At 42.1% G+C, this 10,596-nt stretch overlaps 1 protein-coding gene across 3 annotated transcripts in view; it reads left to right on the top strand.

Moving 5' to 3' along the window:
* The first annotated feature begins 10,033 nt into the window (after positions 1-10,033).
* The window catches only part of Frmd4a (FERM domain containing 4A), a 595,839-nt gene continuing 595,276 nt past the window's right edge, over positions 10,034-10,596 (top strand). For 2 of the 3 annotated variants that reach the window (XM_075970464.1, XM_075970460.1), the window contains exon 1: positions 10,034-10,401. The gene's annotated coding sequence lies outside the window, so the exon portion shown is untranslated. The remainder of the gene's footprint in view (positions 10,402-10,596) is intronic. The other variant, XM_075970461.1, reaches the window with a different exon arrangement.

Below are 10,596 nucleotides of genomic sequence, written 5' to 3'. Positions count from 1 at the left end.
AAATAGCATGTCTATAAACAAGTCCCAACGAGAAGCTGACACAGCTTTCAAAAAAGGTGCATCATGGGAGAGAGATGCCACTATGAGAGAATTTAATTCTTTAGTGGGAAAATATTATAGGTACCATTAAAATGTTTTAGCTTCATTCTGGGAAACTGGAAAGGAAAGGAAGAGAAGTCAGGACAAGGTATAGTTCACACAGCATACTCCAAGGGCCTTCTCCTTTAGCTAGGTCTAACCTCCTAAGTGTCCATCACTCCAACAGCCTATCAGATTAGGAACTCATGGACCAGCCCATTGATGCAGTCAGACCCAGTCAGACCCAAAGCCCAAACTTTAAACATTGATAAAAAAAATTCACATTTTAATATAAAAATACATGCAGTTTATAAAAAGAAGGAAATACATGCAATTATAAGAAGACACATTATTTCCAAGTACCTGAAATAGAAAATGACTAAAAAGCCACATAAATGTTCAGCCATTGGAAAATTCTCAATTAGTGTATAGTTTAACAAAATCTGATGTATGTATGAGATCCATATTTTCTATAAACCTGAAGTAGGAAACTCATGTATTTATTACATAAGGATTATGAGGAAAGACTGCAGAACATGAATTTTTCATCTGGACCCAATATAGAAAATATCTACCTAGAGTTAAAGATAGATGATGCCATTAAGAAAAGCAATTGAGTCTAAGTGAAGGAATCAGAATGTAATTGGTACAAAAGTTCTAGCGATAACATTAAAAAATTCATGTAGAACCTGGGAAAATGGCTCAGTTGATCAAATGCTTGCTGTGCTGTGCAAACATGAGGGCTCCTCTGGAGGAGGCTTGGTGTGTAAGTTCAGGCTCATCTGGAGTAAGATGGGGCCAGACTCAGAGCCAGGACCTCGAAGGCAGTAGAAGAATGTTCAGGAAGACCTGGCCAAAACTCAGGCCTTGTATGGGACACCTGATCTTCCATTATCACCCTCCCTTGGGCCTCCAGGGCTCAGGGTATGTAAGGAAGACTCTGGGCTACATCTTGGTGGCTGCTTCTTTGTCCACAGTGGAACTCTACATTCCTTCCAGGCAGCAACTCTCAACCAATAGTCTGACATGGTAAAGTTGGCAGGAGGGTCTGGGCCATCATTCTGGGTTGTGGTTACCATTCTGAAAAGTCCCCTACAGCCTTTTTTGAAGCCCAGTTCTCAGCCTGTGGTGCTATATTGAAGGCATTCAAGAAAAGTGGCTTTGGGGACATTTCAGAATTACACATAACTAAGCAGAAGAGATGGTACAGAAACTTGCAGAGGACTCTACCAAGATCCAGTCTTTGAAGGAAGGGTCTCCAGTCCCTCCAGTCCCTCAGGATGAGAATACCTTGACTGACAGCCTCCACATTTGTGTTCCCTTGACCGTCATGGGAATGGGCACCCTCTTCCCTAGGAAAAAATTAACCCTTCTCTTTGGAATTTCTTTCTCTTGGCTTCCTTTGGGACTTACAGCTCTTAAAAAAAAAATCACTTAAACATAGGACTTCTCTTCCTCCAACAGCCAGGGCAGTGATGGCACCTCCTCTGGTCTCTGCAGCCCCTAAATGGAGGCGTCTTCCTTTATTCACACAATTACTACTTTTAAAATTAAAACCGCAAGATGTAGTTATTTTGTTACTGATTATGTGTTTCCGAGTTTAAAAAGTTAAATGAAAAAACATTGTTTTTTTACATGTGTATATATGTGATTTGCATGTGTCTATATACATGTTCATATGCATATGAGTATTCGTGTGTGTGTGTGTGTGTGTGTGTGTGAGAGAGAGAGAGACAGAGAGACAGAGAGAGAGAGAGAGAGAGAGAGAGAGAGACAGAGAGACAGAGACAGAGAGAGACAGAGAGAGAGAGAGAGAGAATGTGTGGAGCAGCGGCCAGAGAGTCACCATCAGGTGTCTTATTCAGTTACTCTCCACTTTATTTACTGAGACAGGATCTCTCCATTAAACCCAGAACTTGACAGTTTGGTTAGTATAGCTAGGCATCTTGCCCAAGGATGCTCTGTCTCCATCTCCTAGGGGATCTGAACTCTAGTCCATGCTTGGAGAGCAAGCACTTTCTCGGCAGCACCATCTCCCCAGACCCTCCCTGGTGTTCCCATCTTTAGGCATTATGGCGTTTAACGATTAGGACTGTAATACACATTGAGCTGAATTTCTGTTTCAAAGTATAGCTTGAAGCTCAGGTCTTTGTCTATGGATACCCTGCTTTTCCAGAACCAATTGTTAGATTTCCATGTCTCCACTGCATTGCCCTGGTTTTTAGTTATTTAATGGCCCATTTCCATCTGCACGGGTCTCTGTCTGGACCCAGGTCGTGTTTGTTGAGTTGTTTGTCTGTCTGTCTCCAGAGTAATCACCTTGTTGATTACCATAATAACTCTTGAAATTAAATATCATTCCCCAGTCTTTCTTACCCAGCTGTTTTGAGTATTCTATGTCCCTTTCTATTCCGTATGAACCTAGAATCCATTCGGCAGTGTTTTCAAACGACCAGGTGAGAGACTAACTGGCATTCTGTCAATTCCAGAGGTCAGTCTGGTGAATAGTGACCAGTGATTCTTAGTGGGTTTTAGTCTTAAGTGTTCATTCAAGTCTTTGCTTTCACTAGGAAGGTGTTTTACCAGAGCTCAAATCCTGCTTTCTTCAGCGATCTCTAAGAATGAGTATAAAATTAGCCATACTGCTTCCTAAGTTGAATTCACCACTGAAGCCATGGAGACTGGAGATTTTTTTTTCTAATCTGCTTTGCCTTTGGATAACTACATTTGTCTGAAATAGTAGTCTGCTTTCATTCTTGAATCCATTTTGTAGGGCACAGACGCCCACATTGATAGCTTTTGTTCAGTTTTGTGGATAATATTCCTCTATGTTCTTACACACCTTTTCAACAAGCGTGCTGTTATCCTTGTCCATGTTCCTCTGTGTGGGACATGTCTGTGGCTCTGTGGCTGCTCTCACTGGTGCTGATAAGTTTTATTATGGTGTTCCTTAGTGTAATTTTCTTCATGTTTATTATGCCTAGATTTTGTTTAGCATACATGTAATTTGGAGAAATTTTAGGACCTTGCTTCATCTATATTTTCTGTGTCTCTCTTTTCTCAGGCATACAAATTATGTATTGATTAGATTTTTGATTGTCTTGTGACACACTAATTCTAGTTTTGTGTAATCTTTAATATTTTTTGGTGTTGGGGCCAAAGAGAATGCCCAGAGCTTAGGAACACTGTTTATTCTTCCAGAGGACCCGGGTTCAGTTCTCAGCACCCACATCCGGCAGCTCACAACTGCCTGTAATTCCAACTCTGGGGGATCAGATGTCTTCATCTGGCTCCATGAACAACCACACACTTGTGGCACACATTCACATAAATATACACATAAATAAAAATAATAATAAATCTGTTTTTTTAAAATGTGCTTGTTGCTGGGTCGTGGTGGTGCACACCTTTAATCACAGCCTTTAGGAGGCAGAGGCACGCAGATCTCTGAGCTTGAGTCCAACTTTATCCACAAGTCTACAAAGTGAATTCCAGCACAGCCGGGGCTATGCAGAGAAATCTTGTCTCAACAAACAAACAAACAAACAAATGTACGCATGTTTCATGTGTCCAAAATGAGTTAGTTATGAGCACTTTGATGCAATTTTCTGTGCTGGCCATGGGTGATCCTGATTATTTTTTATTTAGGGATCAAGTCTTTCTACTGCTTTTCGTGAATAGTGGTTTTGAATAAACATGAGACATTGTAATTTTTACCTTGTTAGCTTCTGTCCATTTTTTTTGTGTTTTTACAGATAGTCTTTTATGATTGTTTAAGTATGTAGCTTGGTTGTGTGGAGACGGTTTATTCCTTTGAGATGTTGCTTCTCAGAAGTGTTAGGCAGATTCAGGTTAGCGATCAATCTATAGCTAATTATTCCTCACGGTTGAAGTAATCGCCTTCTGAGGATTCTGCTAATGTTCCATGATTTATGAGGGTTTCCAGGCTGACTTCTGTGAGCTCACACTACTCGGGCTCCCTGTGAGCACTGACCACTGTTCTTCCTGTGCTTTCACACAGTTCTTCTTTAGCTGTGTTAGCTGGCTTTCCGTTGTTAGAACAAAACACCTAACACAGGTTCCCTGTAGAGTAAAAAAGAGTCACACTTTGCCCATACTCAAGATTAGGCATGGTATCAAGGTGATGGCTCATCATGGTGGAATCACGGTGTGGAAAATAGTCCCAAACAGAGTTAGAGCAAAAAACAGCAGAGTTCCACAATCCCTTTCAAGAGCACATCTCTAATTTCCTATGGACCTCCAAATAGTCCCCATCTTAAAAATATCTTTAAGATTATTTTATGTGTGTGTGTGGAGGGATGGGGGTGGTGCATGCATTTTATGAGCATGTGTGGAAATCAGGAGATAACTTGTAGGAGTCAGTTATCCCCTTCCATCTTGTGGGTCCTCCGGTATGACAATAGATACCTTTACCTGTTAATTCATCTCCCTGGCCCCAGGCCTTACCTTTACAGTTTCTTCTAACTCTGTTACCCTGGTACATACAGATCCTTGGTTGATAGTGACCTTCCTAGTCATAGGACTATCCATGAATAAAGGTTTCTTCACATATGTGTGGGGATCAGCTTTCAACCGAATTCTTGCTGTGTGATGCTCTCTGAAGGTCCCCAAAGGGTCCTCTTTGTGCCTTCTTCCTCTTCAGGGCCCAGTCTTCTGAACTCTGTCATCTATCTGCGTGGGGTAGAGGACCACTTACTCCTCTTGGTTACCCCATCTCTCTGTGGCCTTGGAACAGTCTTAATTCAAGTCTGTGATAATTATAAGATGTATCTCATTTGCTTCTTATTGCATGTGAATCACTACCCATTTTTTCTTGTATCCTTTATCTTGGAACAGCTTTGTGTGTTTTGTACAATTTTTGTCTGTTTCATTTGGGAGAATAAATCTGCCCTGTTACATTTGTCTCAAATGGTGGATGTTCCTTCCCTAATATAACAGAAATATTTCCAATAAAATTAGATGCATCATTTGATGATTAAATAAACATTATTTTAGAGTCGCCTTATTTCTAAATATTATTGTAATTGATATTATCTGTTATTAGCTGAAAATAATTGCATAGTGTGACAAATTTATGAGTGCAGAGTATAGATCAAGAATGATTTGTGGTCTCCTATATCTTTTCATAGAAGAATCTCAGATGGCTTCTTGACACCAAGACAAACTAGACATTAGTAAGACAGGGTAAGGATTAAAGGGGAAACTAAGGAAGTAATGATGGTAGCTTAGAACTTTGCTGTAATTAAAAGTAAAATTAGGTTTGGGCATTCTGGCCAAGCAATATGCCAACGTTGTTTAGCTTCCCTATTTTCATTATCAAAATGAATAGGGTATCATTAATATTAACAGCTGTTGAACGTCCACTATGTGTAGGCCAAAGAAAGGCCTGATAGGTAACAACAAGATGATTCAGTGAGGAAGTTGTTACTGAGAAAGCCTGACAGTCACTCTAATCCCTGGGACCCAGGAAAGGCAGAGAGTGCTAACTCTACAAGGTTGTCCTCTGACCACCACATGCATATCAAGGCACATCTAACAACCCCAAACACACACACACACACACACACACACACACACACACACACACACACACACACTTACTTCTATCATGTGGCTTCCTGGAATTGGATTCATCTTGTTAGGCTGGGCATAAAACACATTTACCTGCTGAACCTTCTCGTTGGCCCAATGGCTAATTTTTGTAATGGCTTTTGATGAATGTGACATTGATTTATCTTTTATTAAAAGATTTTTTTAATTCATTAATTTTTCATGTGTGTTTTCCTGTGTGTATGTCTGTGTGTATTTTGTATGTTTGTATGTGCGTGAATCTGTCTATATGTGTGTCTGTGTATATGTATGCTTTTGTATGTGTTTATATGTGTATCTGTACATGTGTGTGCATGTATGTATTTTTGTGTGTGAGAATAGATGTGTATATGTGTAGAGGCCAGAGGACAACTTCTCAGTCGGTTCCTGCCTTCCACTTTGGTGAGTCAAGGACTCTCTTGTTTTCTGCTATTGCTCAATCTACTTCAGATTACGTGGCCCTAGAGCTCCAGGGGGATTCTCCGGTCTCAGCCACTGTAAAAGTGCTGAGATTGCTGTTGTACACCACCACATCTGGCTGTTCACATGTGTTCCAGGTTCAAGCCCAATTATCAGGCTTGTGTGGATAGAGCTTTTAACTGCTGATCTATCTCTCCTGTGGTAGAATATTATTTTAAGATTACTTTTGTTTATGCTGTGGGACATTTGTTTAATGATGTAAAGATGTGTTGCTTTTGTTTATGCTCCATTTGTTTAATGCTGTGAAGCTGTGATTCTTTGCCTGTCTAAAACATCTGCTGGTCTAATAAAGCACTGAATGGCCAATAGGGAGACAGGAGAAAGGATAGGCGGGACTAGAAGGCAGAGAGAATATATAGAAGGAGAAATCTGGGAAGGAGGAGCAAGATAGAACAAGGAGAGGAGGACATCAGGGGCCACTCAGCCAACCACAGAGTTAAAGAAAGGTAAAAGCCCAAAGGCAAAAGATGGATGGGATAACTTAAGAAAAGCTGGCAAGAAACAAGCCAGGCTAAGGCTGGAGTTTTATAATAAAGAATGAGTTTCTCTGTGTAGATTTATTTGGGGGCTAGTGATAGCCACCCCCAAAGAATAAAGAGTAATAACCAACAACACTCTCCAGCTCTATACACATGTATATAATGTACTCTGATTGCACTTGCCCCCTCACCTCTTCCCCTTCCCAAATAATCTCCCTTCTATTGCCTTGTTTTTTAAAAAAACAGATTCTGCATATGAGAAAAATTATAATGCTTGTCTTTTAGAGTGTGTCTTGTTTCATTTAGTGCAGTGATTCCTGTTCCACTAACTACAACCAACAGGAATTCATCTTCCTTAGCCCAAAAATCATTCCAGTGTGTGTGACATCCCATGTGTTGATTGCTGCTTTTATTTTTGTTTGTTTGTTTCTTGAGACAGGGTTTAGCTGTGTAGTCCTAGCTGTCCTGGGACTCAGTCTGTCGACCAGGCTGACCTTGAACTCACAGAGATCCACCTACTTCTGCTGGGATTAAAGGCCCGGCCCATGCCAGGGATCACTGTTGTTTATTGTTTGTTTGGTTGGTTGGTTTTCAAGACGGGGTTTCTCTGCGTGGCACTGACTAGCATGGAACTCACTCTGTGGACCAGGCTGGCCTTGTACTCACAGAGATCCACCTGCCTCTGGGAATAAATGCCTGCCCCCCCCAGCTGATCACTGCTTTTGTGATAAAGGTCTATTTAATATAAATGAATTCTCCATTCCCTCATCTGCTCCACATTTGCTTAGATGTTTTATGTCCCCATCTCCACTCATTTGAGGGTGCTCTTCCCCAGCCTCTGACGGCTCCTTCACTCTCTTTATTACTTTTATTCATCCACTCTCCATCTTCTACTCTCTTCTAGAGTGATGTCCTTACTCCTGACTCTTCCTACTTAATGTTTTGACTCCTCTATCATTTCTCAAGTTAATATCACCGGCCACATCTGCTGCCATTCATGCTTGATGTTTTGAGATGTGAGACTACACAAAGATAAAGATTATCTATCTAATTGTGACATTGGATTGTTCCTGTCCAGTTAGATCAGAGTGAGTGACTGGTCACAGTGCATTGTATATATGTATAAAACTGGCAAAAAACAAATTCAAAAAGGTAAAAAGAAGTATTAATAACTTAAAGCACCTATGAATGCCCACACAGAGAAGTCAAGAACTATTTATTACCGTGTGTGAAAAATTTGACATTGAAAGCAGTATGCCATACATATACTTTTAGCGAATTTGATTTGCTTACTTCTGGGATTTTCTTGGGCCCTTGTTTTTCCTATAATTCAGTCACTGTCTAACCGTGGAGCCCTAACTGCTGTCAAGGTCATTTCAACTCCTAGTGCTGTTTGCTGTCCCCGCACCCTTCATGGTGCAGTCAGGCTTTGGGACTGGTTGATCAAAGGCACTGGGCTGGATAGAGGGAAATTGACCTTTTGACGTCTTTCGCTCGTCTCTTGCCTTACCTCCTCTGCTCCCTCACCCCCACAGCCCCAAGATTTTCCCTTCCTTTCAGTGGGGTTCACACAAGAGACTTGTTACATTCCTTCACTTGTTGAGGGACTCTGAGTTTCAAGTGACAGTTTCCTTTCCAAACAAAAGGAAACCATAAACGAAGGCAGGTGTGCCAAAGAGCCACATCCATGACGGAGACAACATCTCTCAGACCCACCTCCCCAACCTTTCTATCAGCCTGGATTTCTCCACTCCTGAAGCCACCCTGTCTGTCTCTGTGGAATAAGTGCAACCGGCCCACATGTACCACTTGAGGTAGCTTCTACTGTTATACTTTCTACGTTGCACAAGAGCGTGGTCCACACAGAACTCAGCAGGGCAGAAATATTTAAAATGATACTTTGTTATTCCTTGGGGCTCATCTCAGAATCTAGCCAGAAGGAATTTCTTGTCTCACCTCTACCTGAAGACTTGTTTCGAGGCCACCTGATAGCATTTTCCATATCTTAACATCTATAAGTAACTCCTGTGCACACCTCACCTCCTCGAAGATGGAAAGTTCTTTGAAGGCGGAAGGGCAAAGCAGGCACTGGACTAGGATGAGCTGAACATTCAGGAGTCTATGGGTGAGGGTGGGCCAGAGTGAGGGTCCCCAAGTCAGTACCCAAGATGTGCTTCTTACGTCATCATTTCTTGACTACCGATACTAAGTTTTAGGCATATTGGAACACTTGAGCATGTCCAGAAAGTCCTCACAGTTCTATGCAAGGCTATGCTCATACACCTTTCCTTTGAACCTTCCAGTTCTTGGTGGCAGGAAGCGATTCATTGATTCTTTTATGACTCCCAACCATAAAATTATTTTCATTGCTACTTCATAACTGTAATTTTGGCACTTTTATCCATTGTAATGTAAATGCCTGGTAACAGGATATCTGACATGTAGATATGAAGGGGTTATGACCCACAGGTTGAGAACCACTGCCTTAGCATTTGGAAGGCTGGGAGATGATTCTATCTCTAACATGTTTGTTGTGCGAGCATGAGGCACGCATGAGGAGCCGAGTTCTTACATATACAAGTCTGGGCACGGTGGCACAGACTTAGGATTCCTGTCCTGGGAAAATAAGGCTGGCCAAGCCATGAGGTGCCCCACTATCTAGTTTGTCTAACTTACTTAGAGAAAAACCAAAATCCATGAAACAAAACCAACAGAGCCTAAGCAATGACATCTGAGGCTATCCTCCAGCTTCCACATGCATGTGCACACATCTGCACGTGTGTTTGTGAGCATACACACAAGCACACACATATAAAGTATATGGGGACAACAGCTATACTTATTCACAGGAATAGGTAAGAGCCGTTCCTTCACCCAGGTTTCTAATATACAGTATCAGTTTCCTTGTCCCTGGATTTCACACCATCCGTTAATTTCCGGATATTTTATGGGTCATTATAGTAGGTGAGTAAAATCAGGGATCAGAAAAGGACATTAAAAACTGCTGCCAGAAGTGTAAGCAATTGACACTTTTAATTGAAAGAGAATCCAGGCTATGAATTTCACCATGCTCCTGTAAAGACACTTTGATTTGTTTCATTTGGAGGAAGACTACAGAGACACTGAACACAGGTCTAAATGGTATGTAACAGAACCTGGTGGCAGCCCCCTGTTTTTCTTTGGGCATCTTCGGGAGAAAGTACACCCAGTGATATGACTTTCCAAGGCTCATTTGCCGTTTTTGTCTTATGCAGTGTCCTTTCTTATAATTTCGCCTCCTCTGCCCTCCCTCTCCTGCCCTAGGGAGGATCCTTCAAAATTTCTAACAGGCAGCCCTGTGGAGAGATGGGAGGGAAAGAAAGGGAGGGAGGGAGGAAGGGAGGGAGGGAGAGAGAGAGAGAGAGAGAGAGAGAGAGAGAGAGAGAGAGAAGGAGAGGGTGTCTGGCTGCGTACATGTGGTACAGGCAGGGATCAGAACGCTCACGGAACAGACTGCATAATTCCATGTTCTCCCTAAGTCTCAGCCCTGCATGGAGCTCTGCCTGCAGTCTACTCGGAGGGGAAAAGTAGAAGGTGGAAGGGGTCAGTTCCTAAGTGAGTGGGTCCTCACTTCTCATGGGGGCATCTGCTGATCTCCAGTGACTGCCCACTGCCTCCTGGTCACGCTCAGCCCTCTCTCTCCTAGATACTTGCTTTAGCAGAAGAGACACACCTTTCTGCAGCAGGGAGACGCGACTGACCAGATTGCAAGCCGGTAGGTTGTGACATTCAGCATGTTTATGCAGCAGAATTTGCTGAGAGATGCAGGGAGGCGGGGTGTTGGTTGGGCTGGCTGATTTATCTGCAGTGGGGAAACATTTTTATTTTAATTGTCGGTTCAAAGCAGAATTGTTGCCTAGGCTAAGGTAGCAGCTAGAATTGCTGCGTTCCAGGCTCCCGTGTTCCATTT

This window comes from Microtus pennsylvanicus, chromosome 4 (assembly GCF_037038515.1).
Source record: "Microtus pennsylvanicus isolate mMicPen1 chromosome 4, mMicPen1.hap1, whole genome shotgun sequence".
NCBI lineage: Eukaryota > Metazoa > Chordata > Mammalia > Rodentia > Cricetidae > Microtus > Microtus pennsylvanicus.
This window is presented reverse-complemented; position numbering and strand designations above follow the sequence as displayed.